Below are 14587 nucleotides of genomic sequence, written 5' to 3' on the forward strand. Positions count from 1 at the left end.
GAAGTAGAAGGGCAAAATCTTGGCCCTATTTACAGTAATAGTAATTAAATGTAAGTGAGAAATAATTATTTCTCTCAAATGCATAATCATGACTTTACACAGAGAGTAAAGAGTGTCCCATTCATCACTTGTAAGGAAATGTAAATAAATGTTTATATTTTTCTCCTTTGACTAATGTAAGAAATTTAATCAATGATTGTGAGGAGATTTTTGGACCTTCAATCATGACTGAAATTGATATTACATAAGGAAATTCTAGTGATTAACTGACCAATATAGCGAAATGTATTAAGGCAAATGGGTAAATGTTGATAGAATAACTTATTAAAAAATATTTAAATTCTTTTTTGAAAGTAAGGAAGATCTAGATGTTCCTCTCAGATGCCCCTTCATCGAGTTGCCTTGGGTTCTGCACTCACCAGTGAGCAGTGACTGCCTCCCCAGCTCCATAAGAGGAAAGTTTACAAAAGATTTTCAATGTAATCATCATGATCAACACCTTGGACAGCGAATATCCAGCTCATTCCACCTCAATGAAAAGACAGAAACTCTACTTCTGGTCACTAAACAGTATTCATAATGTGTGTTCATGGAGGCAGATACTCTGTTACTGGCAAATGTTGATGAGTTTTTTGAGAAAGAGAGAGAGAAGCTATTGGCAGCACCATACGCAGATTGGTCTGAGTGTTTCAATTCTGGAGTCTTTGTTGATCTTCCACTGAAATATACTATCAGCTGTTACATATGGCTTCTGAACAGGGCAGCTTTGGTGGTGGGGGTCAGGGTTTGATGAACATCTTCTTTAGCTGTTGGGCAACAAGAAATATCAGAAAACACCTGGCATTTATTTATAACCTAAGCAGCATTATTATATACTTCTACCATCCAGCACTTAAGGTCCTTGGGGCAAAGGCAGAATTCATGCATCTCCTGAGATGAATCAAATTATGGAATTATACCTAACCCCAAATGAAAAGTTGCAGGAATGACGTTCATGACCCCATTATGACTCACAATTCCTCACTATTTGTTGGGATATCTTCAACACCAACATTTTACCTTTCTCTAGCAGTTTGGTGTTGGCAAAGATACCTTCACAGAGAAAGTCCCAGATGCAATCTCACACACGTCCATTGGGAACCATAACCCTCCCTGACAACCATTTTTATCCTTGGGTGAGCACAAGGAATGGTGGGAGCAAGGCCAGGCTGATTCCATGGGAGCAAATTCCTTCAACAATATCAAGGAGAAACTGGACATTTAACTCCACTAGGAACACCACAATTTTCTCTGTGCAAACTTTGGTAACACTGGACTAGTTCTATATAATTTAGCATCTAGAAAAGTGTTGCATATGGTTCATTATAGTTGCTAGTGGCTTTGACTAAAGCTCCTCATTTGTAGGTTTATGGTACTAAAGTTGAAAATCGGAGAGAAGTCAAGAAGTAAAAAGCTCATTTTGTGGTCAATTAATTGCTGAGTGATTCCTCACGTGATCATTCAGAGAAAATTTAAGAAATTTTTTATTTAATGTGAATCACAAATAAATTTGATGAGTGGGAATGAAGTTATTAAACTATGGACCTTGGCTCCTGAAACCTGAAGAACAGGGCTTTGCTCAGTTCTCTTCATAAAAATAAATGGAAAATGCACTAATATTTGCCTTCTTAATTTTCTGTAGTAGATAGATATTTTAGGATTGATCAGACACTGCCCTAGTGTTCCCAATTCTTCTTTTATTGAATAGCAAAGTAATACTGTCAAATTGAGTCACAACTTTAATAATTGTTACCAGAAATGATGGTACCCTTTTAATCTCTCTTATAAAAAAAGACTTTTTTTTAAAAAACCAGTTTTCTGTATGTACTATGGTAGCATGCAGTTGTATGCATTTTGGGGATGAGTGAGTTTTCTGAATGTTTACCTCTGGTAGCACTATGCATAACAATGAACACTGAGTAGTGAAAATAAAAAGTTAGACAGCAAATATGTTTTTAAAATTCTTGGGACATGTATGCATGGTTTGTGGAATTGTGAACTGATCTGATCATTTTGGAGAGCAATCTTGAATTATGCTCAATGAGTTATTAAACTGCCTATACCCTTTGACCCAGCAATACCACTACTAGGCCTATTACAAAGATGATTAGGGAAAAAGGAAAATAACCTAGATGTTCTAAAATATTTATAGCAGCTATTTTTGTGGTGGCAAAGAACTGGTAATTGTGGGAATGTCAGTCAGTTGGGGAAATGGCTGAACCAGTCATGCTGTGTGATTGTGATGGAATACTATTGTACTATAAGAAATATTGAGCAGGATACTCTTAGAAATGCACAGAAAGAATTACATGAACTGATCGGTTGAACAGAGCAGACATGCATCATACAGTAGCAAACGATTTTAGTAAACCTGTATTTGATAAATGTGAAAATTTAAGGTTTTGGGATAAGAATTTCTTATTGGTCAAAATTGTTGGGAAAGGTGAAGAGCAGTCTGACAGAAACTGGGCAATTTAATAAGACCAATATCATACCATTTACCAAGATTGGATGGTTGTTGTTCTTCCTTTTGAAAGAGGACCAAAATGATGTCACTATGTTAGAGTCAAGTTACAGTGCATCTGACTGTGGTTGATCAGACCAAAACAAGCTCAGAATACTCTACCACAGTTGGGCATAAAGATTCCACATGTGAACATTTGGGGTGGATTCTCTAAATTTGCACATCTTGCATTTCTTTTAGCTTCTTCAATTTAGTTTTGATCCTTGGACACAGCACCTTCTCTGATGAGAACATGCCACTGTCCTGTGCCAGTGTCACATAATCAATTCCAAAATTTTTAATTTTTATTATTTTCAGGCAGTTTGGATAAAGTGAGTTACCCAGGGTCACACAGCTAGTAAATGTCATGTTGGTCTGAGGCCTGATTTGAACTCAGGTCCCTGACTCCAGGGCCAGTGCTCTATCCTTGTGCTACCTAGCTGCCCCATTTCCAAAATTCTTTAGAGAGATGTTCATCCTTTTTCTGACCCCCATGTGAGCACTTGCCCTGTGTGAGTTCCCCATATGGCAGTCTTTTTGGCAAGCATATGTTTGGTGTTTGAACAATGTGGCCAGTCCATTGAAGCTGTGCTCTCTGCAGTAGAGTTTGAATGCCTCACAGCTTAGCTCAAAAAACACCTGAGTGTGTGGTATCTTATCTTACCAGGTGATCTTCAGAATCTTCCTAAGACAGTTCAAATGGAAGCAATTCATTTATCTGACATGGTGCTGGTATATTGTCTAGGTTTCACAGGCATACAACAATGAGGTCAGCACAATAGCTCTGTAGACCTTCTGCTTGGTAGTAAGTCTAATATCTCTTGTCTCCCACTCTTTCCTTCAAAGGCTCCCAAATACTGAACTAGCTCTGGCAATGCATACATCCACCTCATTATCAATGTGTACATCCCTGGAAAGCATACTGCCAAGGTAAGTGAACTTATCCACCTCATGCAAAACTCCATTTGCTGTGACCAATGGTTCCATGTATGGATGGCATGGGGGTGATTGCTGGAACATTTGTGTTTTGTTGGTTTTGTTAGACCAAAATGAGTAAGCATACTATCATGAAATTGACATACTGATGATGATCTTCTCTTGGGATCTATATTTTGACATAAGTTCAAAATTTATGTGTGACCTAGATAGATAGGTTGATATTATATCAAAATTAGAAGAATATGGCCCATTTTACCTATCAGATTTATGGGGTGGAGGGCAACGTATGAACAAAAAGAAGTAGAGAGTATTGTGTGGTATAAGATGAATATCACTTATATTAAATTAAAAAGGTTTTGTACAAATATAACCAATGTGGCCAAGATCAGAGGGAAAACAAAATTGGGGAAAATTTTTAAAGATGCTTTCTCAGATAAATGTTTCATATATGCTATGTAAAACCTTTGTCCAATTTATAAGAATGTGAATCATCTCCCAATAGATAAATTGTCAAAGGATATGAACAGGCAGTTTTTCAATGAAGAAATCAAAACTATAGTCATATGGAAAATTCTTTAAATCACCACTGGTTAGAGAAATGCAAATTAAAGCAACTTTAAGATATCACCTTAAACCTATCAGATTGGATAAAATGATAGAAAGGGCAAGCAACAAATTTTGGAGGGGTAGTGGAAAAATTGGAACACATTCACTGTTGGTGGAACTGTGAGCTGATCCAACCACTTTATAGAGCAACCTGGAATTATGCCCAAAGAGTTACAAAAGTGTTTATAACCTTTGTCCCAGGAATACTACTATTAGATCTGTTTTCCAAACCAATTTAAGGTAAAAAGGAAAAGAATCTATGTGTTCTAAAATAATTATAGCAGCTCTCATGGAACTGGAAATTGAGTGGATGCTCATCAATTGGGGAATGGCCAAACAAGCTGTGATATATGATTATGATAGAATACTACTGTGCCATAAGAAATGATAAGCTGATAGATTTTAGATAAAACATGGAAATGCTGAAATAATGAAGAAATAATGAAGAGTGAAATAAGCAGAACCAGAAGAACATTGTACACAGCAACAGCAAAAGTATTCTAACAACAACTTTGAATGACTAAGTCATTAGGAGTTTATAAATACTCAAATGAACTACAAGAACCTATGAAGGAATATGCTATCCCTACCCATAGAACTGATAAATAGAAGAGTGTTTAGTATGGTTTTAAATACATATACTTAAATACATGTACATATATACACACACATATATAAACACACACACAAACATATTTGTGTGTAATGGTAGCCATCTATAAGGTGAGATGGGAAGGGAGGGAGAAAAAAGTGCACAGCAGAGAACAAAATAAAATTTAGAAGGAAATACAGAAAATCAGGGTAGCTATGAAAATGATATGTAGTATTACATAGTTTTTTTTAAAGTAAAGAGTGAAATGGAAATTCATTGTTTTATACTGAATCCTCTTTCGTTGTGCTGTGTACATAAAGCTCTTCTTTTGGTTTTTTGTATTTAAGTTTAAAATGAATAAAAATTTAAAAAAATAAAAAAAATAAATTGCAAAAGCATGCAAAAAAGAAAAGGTTGAAGAACAGGGGAAGATTTTGAGTATTCTCTAATTATAGAAGAAATAGGAGGGGTACTGAATGAAATGCACCTTAACAGGATGTAGCCTTCTCGAGAATTTTTGCCTTTTCTTCAGAAACTACAGTAAAGTTAGAATGATTGAAATGGTTGAAAAACAACCCCAAGGGATTTTTGAGATTCAAAAAGGAGGAAAGATGGGTCTTACAGTGAATGTCCATTGCATGCATTTCTCACCCTGGAAAATCCTTGAAGATATTCTCACACCGAATAGAATAATAATAACATTTCCTCCCAGAGTTATTAGGATAAGAAGTGATAGTATTTCTAAAACTCTTTGCAAACCTTAAAGAGCAATATGAAAGGTAATTATTATTATTGTTACCATCATGATGATGGATGAAGAAGTAGATATATAGTCTCTAACTTTCTATGAGACAGCTGAGTGTGTTGATTTTACTAAAGAGAATTATGCAGGCATTAGGTTTTCAAAGAAACAACAATCAAGAGAGTGAGCTAGGCAGTCCTGGTGACTTAGAAGGAGAACAGACCCATGTCCAGAACAACTCTGATCATTTATTGACATAAATTTAATTATGCAATTTATACAACTCTCAGTTACCCCTGAACTTCAGTTTACTTAGTGAGGTAGCAGGCCTAAAACCACCTCCATGTGGCCCCCTTGTGGGCTTTTCCTAGTGAACTCTGGGTAAAACGCCTGCACAGTAGGTACAAGAAATGCCTGGTCTTTTAAGAACTGACCACTCCTTAACCAGTGCCTTATCCCACCCCAATCACCTAGTTAACATATTTGGCACATGATTTATTGTATTTTATCCTATATAAAGTTTAACTGTACCACTTTAAGACAGCAGGATCCTTAAGAATCCTTGCACACTGAAAAGTATAACAATAAATCTTTGTCACCTTGACTTAAAGAATGCTTGAGTCTGGGAATTCATTCCAGATGACCCATCGAGTACTCCAGTCTTTGAGGGGTCACAGCCTCTCATACCTCAACATTTATGGCACCCAGTGTGGGCCTTGTCTGAAGTCTCAGGCCTTCTCCGAGTTGAGGTAAGCCTCCCCTCTCCTCTCGCCCTATAGTTGGGCTGCTCCTCAAGCACCTAGGAAGGCTTGGTGGGGATGGGTCGAGGTTGCAACAGGCTCTAGCAGATTTCCTTCTTGACAAGGGAAGCCTTGTTGGGAACTTTTGCGGGTTTTTTTGTCCCTCACAGGACGTTGGTGGAGGCAAGTAGACTACAGGAGCAGCCTTCTTTTTTTTTTTTTTGCTCATAGGCAAGGAGGATGGGCCAATCTCCCTCTTCACCTCCTGATTTGCCTTAGGTTATCTTTTACAGAACTGGAGAAAGCTCAGTCTCCAGGACCTTAAGGAAAGTTTTGCCTGGACTCCATAAGATCTGGAGAACAACAAAAAATATTGTCTGATTTGTGTAGGGGATTTCTGACAAGTCTCTGAGCTTTTGGATTCTCCCTGTCATTATTATGTATCTGTTCCGTGTTTGTGTCTGTGTGTAATTTGACACCCTTTGCAGCCAGGTAGCAAGAAGAGCATTCCAAGGGCTGCAGCTTGACTCTGGAATGCCACTTTCTTTCTCTTCCCCTCTTCCTCCCTGGTAACAGCAGCCTCAGAGGAGCAGGTGGATGGGAGAGAGAAGAATACTTTATTATTTAGGTTATATGATTGGTAAAAGGCAAGTTGAGAAGGATCCTCGAAGTGTCAGGTCATAATTAGAAAGAAGTAGATATGCAGTTTTAAAGGCACTTTAATCAAAGTCCATCAGAGGGATAAGTAAGTAGAAGGAAGGCAAGAAAGTTTAAGCATGTAGGAATGAGAGAATAATGGGTAGAAAGAAAAGCATAAGCTATTTGCATGAACAGTGTGAAGAGAGGGTTTGAGAGTAAAAGGTTTTGAAACTTTTGGAGAATTGTTAGGGAAAAAATTCTTTCTCCCTCTCTCTCTTTACATTCTAACTTTGGCCAAGTTGTTGAATATAGAAGAGAGAAAGTTAAGGAGGAAAGAAGGGTGAATCCTTTCCCCTCAGATCAAAGAGAGGCAGATTGAGTAGCACTTAATTTTTCTGCCTCACATAAAAGAGACAAGTTTTTGTGCACCGGAACACAACCAAAAGGTAATTTAATTCATTCTGGTAATATTTCAAATGAAATGTGATGCTCTTAATTGAATGCTTAAGTCAGAATTTATTATACTGTTTGGGACTAAGGTAAACTGGGGTCCAAGTACAAGCACCTAACATAAGCACCCAAGCACTGCATCAGTGAGGATTGGAAAGGAAAGAGATTTCTCCATTTTGTTTGTCACATAACTAAGAATATATGATCAGATTTTGGTACAAATTTCTTTATATTCTTATTGAAGAAAATCTAAAAAAAAATTTTCCTCAGAGGGTGTGATTTCTAATGTAGCATTCCCTCTTGGTCTACTCCTCTACATCACGTTTATAAGTTGGAAGATCAAGAGGTCAGTGACCCCAGGTATTTGTGAGTCCACACTCAAAGACTCAAACCACTTGGCACAACTAGTTCAAAGAAAAGGAAACAATTACAGCATGAACCTTTCCACTGTAAATATGAGGCTATTCCTCAAATACACACAGAGTCAATGGGAAGAGTGGGCCCATGCATAGTACGCTAGTTAAAAGATACATATAAGAAACAAAGCTGGCCAAGCCAGTGCAAGTCTCTGCCACTTCAAGACCCTGACTTCCTTTCTCTTATTGTGAAATTTGACTATGCTCTTTAAAAATGTTTTAAATTTATGTTATTTTTAATTTAAGGAATAAAAGAAACATTTCCATAATATATGAAAAAGTGATTGCATACAAAAATGAAAATCTATTATGCACACCATGCTATTCCTTTAAGTAAGTTCAAATGAACTTTTAAAAAGTTATCATGTAAATTTTTTTTCTTTCCCCCCACCCTAGAGATGGGTATTAGACACAAATATGTATATTTGTAAAATCATTTTTTAATCTATTTATCAGTTCTTTCTCTTTATGCAGATAGTTACTTCATTTACATGGCTTTTGTAGTTAATCTGGGTACTTGTAATAGTGAAAATGTTACTTTTTCTGGGAACAGTATCTTTGCTGGCCAGTTCTTACTGTTGAATTCCCTGGGGCTGCTTTTCTCCTTAGCTCAACTTCTGACAGCACAGCTGATTCTCACTCTATTTAAAAGAGAGCCTGTTGGTTGTTTTTTTTTTTATATCAAGGCAAGGGGCTTGGCTAATCTAGACTTTGCTTGCCTTCATCATATAAGCAAGCACCCTAAATACTCTCAGGTTGATCAAAAGTGGTCATGTTAACTAAGGGAGTTAAAAATATTAAGCTTTACTTAAATTTGCTTCACAAACAGTGAATGAGACACTCCCAAGTTTTGCAACCTTTACTATCTGCGAATAGGACACATAGGGTGATCATTTTATGTCAGAAATGGGAAAAGTTTAAAAATCTAAGAAACTTATACTAGCATGTCTTAAACGCTGACTTATGGACTCAGCAGTTGAAGATTACCAATCTATGCTTTTCTCTTCTATAGTCATTGAACTCTGTTCACAGCTCTGTTGTATTATAAATTATCCTTCATTCGGTAAATAACAGAGTAAGAAGGAGCCACCTAAAATGTAATAACAGTAACAGGGGAAAGAAACCAAATAAACATGGCCCAGACTCCATAGATATAATGGTGATTAAGAGAGGGATTGTTGGCTTTTTATTTGTTTTTCCCCCCACTGAGTTGAATCCTTGAGAAAAAAAGAAAGATGATCTTGGAAATATTCTAGATATAGAACTCTAAAAGTATAAGGGCCCTGAAATTATAAATATTCCTTCTTTAAAAAAAAGAATGTGGAAGTGAGAATGGAAACATGTTTCTGTGTATACAATTAAACATTCAGCAGGTGGCAGCAGAGCTATATCTTCTGGGTGATGAGAATGGTACTTGAACTTTGAGGATCATCTCACAGAAATCTTAGCCATACTTGCTCCATAAATCAGATTATTAGGTCAATGTCACAGAGAATAACAGTTTCTCTCTCCCATTAAATAGGCTATGACTCTCTGAGGAACAAGGTGTTTGTTGGAGGAGACTTGCAAATCTCTTATTGTGAATTGTGACTTTCATAACTCAATTTCTCCACCTAAAAGATTGGAAAAAAGGTATATGAGCTATTCCTATCAAGGCAATGAGTGAGTATAACTGAAACTATAGGTAAATAATTTAGGTGAAATGTAATCCTAGGAAAAAGGAGATGAAAAGTTGAGTTAGGAAGCAGTAGAGTGCCAAGGACCAGGAAAAGAGACTCTGAGAATAAACTGATTCACAAAAGAGATTCAGTGTGTTGGTCATTGGAAATGGAAGATGTTTGAGGAGGTTTGACATTCAGAAATGGGCCTAAGATCAATTAGAAATGTATTAGGAGCACAGAAAAGCCTACAACATGTCATCCAACTGTTTAGAGTTATCTAAGTAATGTGGGGTCATTGACACTGAGTCAAAACCATCAGTTCTGAGAGTCTCAGTGTCAACAACATTCCCCAGTCCTTTGGCACTAGTTCTAAGAGAACTATCCGAAGTTCAGGAAAGAAACTTCTCCCTGGGAGGAAGAAGGTGTTCTTCCTCTTTTTGAATAGAGCAAGACATGCAAATTGGGTCCCTCCCTACTGGGATGAAAAGCAGCCCCAAACCTGTACCTGTACCTCTTGTGGGAGACAAACTCAAGTGCTCTGTGTCCTTCTCCACAGAGGACTAACCTGGAAACTCACCATGAAATTTAGGCTGAACTGGATTTTCCTTCTGACCATTTTCCAAGGTAGTTTTATGGAGAGGAAGGGACAATGTGAAGTGGTGACTTCATGTGACTATTGACTTTAATGTAATGTCTCTGTGTTGCAGGTGTCCAGTGTGATGTGGAGCTGGTGGAGTCTGGGGGAGATGTGATACAGCCTGGGGGATCTCTGAGCTCTCCTGCAAAGCTTCTGGATTTACTTTCAGCAGCTACAGGATGCACTGGGTCCGCCAGGCTTCAGGAAAAGGACTGGAATGGGTTGCATATATTACTGGTAGTAGTGGTACTATACGCTATGCAGACTCTGTGAAAGGCCGATTCACCATCTCCAGAGATAATGGCAACAGCATGTTATATCTACAAATGACTTCCCTTGAGACTGAGGACACAGCTGTGTATTACTGTGCAAGAGACACAGTGAGGAAAAGGAATGTGAGACCTGATAAAAAACTTCCCCTGCCAGGAGGTGAAGTGTCAGTGAGGCAAGAAGTGGACTGAGCTCATGATGCACAAAGTAAAAGATGCCTATATCCAGGAACAGGTATAGTGAATTTCTATTTGTGGCTTGTGGTGTTTTTTTCTCCTGTCCCAGGAGAAAGCAACTTTTCCAGTAGCTAGCTATCATTCTTAATGCCTCACTCTCAGTCCCACCTCTACCCCATAATCAATTAGTAGTTATGTATTGTCCATTCTACTTTTATCAGAAATCTACTGTACTCTACCTTCTCTCCTCAAGGTACTGCAACCACCCTGAGGTAGGCCTTTCCCAACTCATACCTGGACTATTATGCTAGCTTGATATTTGTTCTCCCAGCCTTAGTACTCTCTTCACTCCAGTTCACAGGAAACTCAGCTATTAATATCACCTTCCTGAAACATAGATCTGACAGTTTTTCCCAAGTTCTGGTGAATCCAGAATAAAACATAAGTTCTGATTTGGCTTTTAAATCCTTTTGTAGCATGGCTCCTTCCTGTCTTATTCTACCTTAATTCTTTCCACATGCTCATCAATCCAATGACACTGATCTCCTTGCTGTTCCTTTCACAACAGATTCCATCTCTCTACTGTGTATTTTCACTGGCTGGAATGCTTCTCCTCCTCATCCCTGCCTCCTGGCCCCTTGACCTCCTTAAATCTTACCTAAAATACTCCCACCTTCTACTTTCCCATCCTCTTTATTCCACCTTTATGCTGCATATATACATATACACACACACAGATATAGATAAATAGATAGTGCATTATTATTTCAATGTTGTCTCTGAATAAGAGTGACCATTAAAAAGAGGTACAATTTTTGCCTTTCTTCATATCCCCAGTACTTAGCGCTGTGCTTGGCACATAGTTTACTATGCTCAATAAATAAATACTTGTTGCTGATCTGACCTTCTGTTCCTTTTTGAATTTGGCTCTCCTAAATTGCTGAGCTTTGTTCTATTTCTGATTTCCATGTTATATACATAATGAGTAAATACTTCCATATTTTAACATATCCATATGATTTATAATAAATTATTGAGTAATGTTATGAATTAAATTTAACAAAAAGGTAAATTAAGGCCCCTTCCTCTAAGCAAGAATATTCTATTTCAAGGCTGGTAACTGAGAACATATGGGTCAATACTGCCTCAGTCTCCAGCCAAAGATCCCAAGCAAAAAACAACTCTCCTTGTATAGATTTTGGCTAGTACAGAACAAAGAACAGAACAGGATAGGTGACATCAAGGGCTTGAGGTCAACATGAGTTTTTTACATAGGTGAGTGTGGGGAACAACATGATGTTTGGAAATTTGGAGTGGGTCCTAACACCAACCCTCATTCTTTGCCATTGATGACAAAGAAGTGGTTACTTTGAGTCTACTTTCATGTTAGAAGATAGTGGTCTAGACTTCTTCTGACTGCAAACCAGATAGCCCTGAAGGATAGTTGGTGTGTAAAGATATTAGACCCAATTCCCTTATGGCAAACCATATTCCCTCAGGGTTAGCAGAATTCCTTCAGACAGAATACACACTGATTAGCAAGAGAACTGGATTTCAAACTTAACCCTTACAGGTCAGCTGAATTCTGAACTAAGTTGAGAGACATAGAACCATAACTAAGTACTCAGTTATAGGGCATAATCAATTAATTGTAAATAAGATAAATGAGAAAATGATACAGGATCCATTTAATCTTCCAGTATTATATGCATACAGCCATATCACATGCATTACGCATAGATTAAAAATGCCTTTACAAAGAGACTAAAGAGTGTCCCACTCACAACTTGTAATCCAGTATAAAAAAAGTGTTTATAGCTTTAGCTGATGTAAGTAATTTCATTAATCAACCTGAGAGGATTTTTAGGCTTGAAGTATGAAAGGAACTGACTCTACATGAGGAAGTTGTAGGACTGGCTAACCAGTAGATCCCAAAACTGTTTAAAGCAAATGGGCAAACCCTGCTCAAATGAGTTATTAAAAAGGATTTAAATTCATTTTTAAAAGTAAGGAAATTCTAGTTGCTCCTCTCAGGTGCCTTCTTACCCTGACACCTGAGCTTTTTGTACTCAGTAGCAATTGTCACTGCTCCTCAGCAATGTTGACTCCATTGGCACCAGAACAGAAATGTTTAGAAATTTTCAATGCAGTCATCATTGCCGACATCTTGGAAAGTGAGGATTCAGCTCATCAAACTTAATGAAAAAACTGTGCTTGGTGTCTTGTTTACCAAATCCATTTCTGATCACCCATTCAGTATTCAAAATGTCTGTTCATGGATGTAGATATTCTGGTACTGACAAATTGATGAGCTTTAAAATTTAACATTATTATTTTTGCACTTAATAGTATTTTATGTTTCCAATTGCATGTAAAGATTGTTTTCAACATTCATTTTACAAGATTTTGAATTCTGAATTTTTCTCCCTCCCTCCTTTGTAACATACAATCATTTTAAATATATTTTCATATTAGTCATATTAGAAAGAAGAATCAGAACAAAGGGAAAAACTGGACAAAGAAAAAAATAGTTAAAATAGTATGTTTGATCTGCATTCAGACTCCATAGTTCTTTCTCTGGAGTTGGATACCATGATTCATCTTGAGTCCTTTGGAAATATTTTGGATCATTGTGTTGCTGACAAAGCTAATCCATCATAGCTGATCATCAAACAATATAGCTGTTATGTGTACAACTTTCTTCTGGTTCTGCTCACTTTACTTTGTATCAGTTCAAGTGTTTCAGGTTTCCTGAAATCATCTTGCTTGTTATTTCTTACAGCACAATAATATTCTGTCACAATCATATATCACAGCTTATTTAGCCATTCCCCAGTTCATACATATCACCTCAATTTCCATTTCTTGGCCACAACATAAGGATACCCATTCATCCAAGAATACCACTGCTAAGTCTATATCCTAATGAGAATGAAAAAAGGGAAAAGGACCTACTTGTAAAATTTAACTATGTTCTACATAATGTATGGAATTTTTCTTTCTTTTCTAAAGATTATGAAGCAGTGACTGAAAAATGAAAATACAAGTCCTGTGCCAGTGAAGGAAAAAAAACATACAAAATTGACATAGTTCAGATTCTATGCATTATACAAGATTTCACAATCCCAATGGCTGATGTGAAAATAATTTGTTTTTATGGAAAGGTCCTAATGGACCTTGCAAACCCTTACCCTTACTTTCCCATCTTCACCCCTTCTCCCTCATAGAGTAAGAGCACTGACCCACCCCCTTTCCTACTCAGTACAAAACAAAGGCAAGGTAAATAAGAGCAGGGAAAAGATGCTCTATTTCCTGAGGACATAGTGATGGCAGACTTGGGAGCTCTGAGTAAGGAGAGTGGTGTCTTATTTGGAAGTTCAGTTCAAAATGCTCTGACAGTGTAGAAGACAAACTCATGCCCCACAAGGGCATAATGTGCTCAAAGTAAGTTGAGGGAAGGTTATTTAAACTGCAAAGAGAATATAGTAGAAACTGTCTTTCTAAATGCTGTAGAAGAAGAAATGGGGAGTTGGTTTCTTGGGGTGCTTATGTCACTTTCCCACAATACATTATGGGCCTATATTAGAAACAGTATATGCCTTGAGATACAATGGAAGTTTCTTTGCATCTCTTGTCCATTTCATGCTTCATTTACTCTAGGTGGAAGAGAGATACGAGAGAACACATTTGGCAGTAGAGGTAAATAACAGGTGGATTCCAAAATTAAAAATGAGCAAAGGCACCAGAAGGAAACACAAGAGCCAATGGACAGGGGCAGAGATATAGAGGGAAAAGGTACCCATGAGCAGATTCAATTCAAAATCAAGGATAAGAGAGACTTAGGGTGCTTCCTTAATCAGAAATTGGAAGAGACTCCCTCAGAAAATATCAGTAATAGAAAAAAGCCTAATAAGCATTTTCTTGGTATTGAGAATAATTGGAGTGATTGGAAAGGACAGACCCTGTCTTTTGCATCATCAATGTTGCATATTCTTAGTGTCATAAAATGTTCTCCAGGGTTTTAGAACCAGTTCTAGAGGATCCTTTTCTTTGCAGATCAGGAGAGGACTAACCCCCAGGAGGTGGCAGCTGTTCTTCCTTTTATTGAAGGGATGTGGGAGATATCTTTACTTCTCCTGATTTATTTCTTGCCACTGGACCCAGATGGCTCTGGAGA

General features: G+C 37.4%; 2 pseudogenes across 1 annotated transcript; both read left to right on the forward strand.

Moving 5' to 3' along the window:
• LOC110204062 (glycogenin-1 pseudogene) overlaps positions 1–1264 on the forward strand; it is a 50348-nt pseudogene extending 49084 nt beyond the window's left edge.
• Positions 1265–9818: 8554 nt separating this feature from the next.
• Positions 9819–10484, forward strand: LOC110204063 (immunoglobulin heavy variable 3-48-like; annotated as a pseudogene). Its single transcript, XR_013485483.1, has 2 exons — positions 9819–9951; positions 10035–10484. The product of XR_013485483.1 is annotated as an immunoglobulin heavy variable 3-48-like (transcript).
• The last annotated feature ends 4103 nt before the right edge of the window (positions 10485–14587 follow it).

This window comes from Phascolarctos cinereus, unplaced genomic scaffold (genome assembly GCF_003287225.1).
Source record: "Phascolarctos cinereus isolate Bilbo 61053 unplaced genomic scaffold, phaCin_HiC Scaffold_3;HRSCAF=262, whole genome shotgun sequence".
In the NCBI taxonomy this organism is placed as follows: Eukaryota; Metazoa; Chordata; class Mammalia; order Diprotodontia; family Phascolarctidae; genus Phascolarctos; species Phascolarctos cinereus.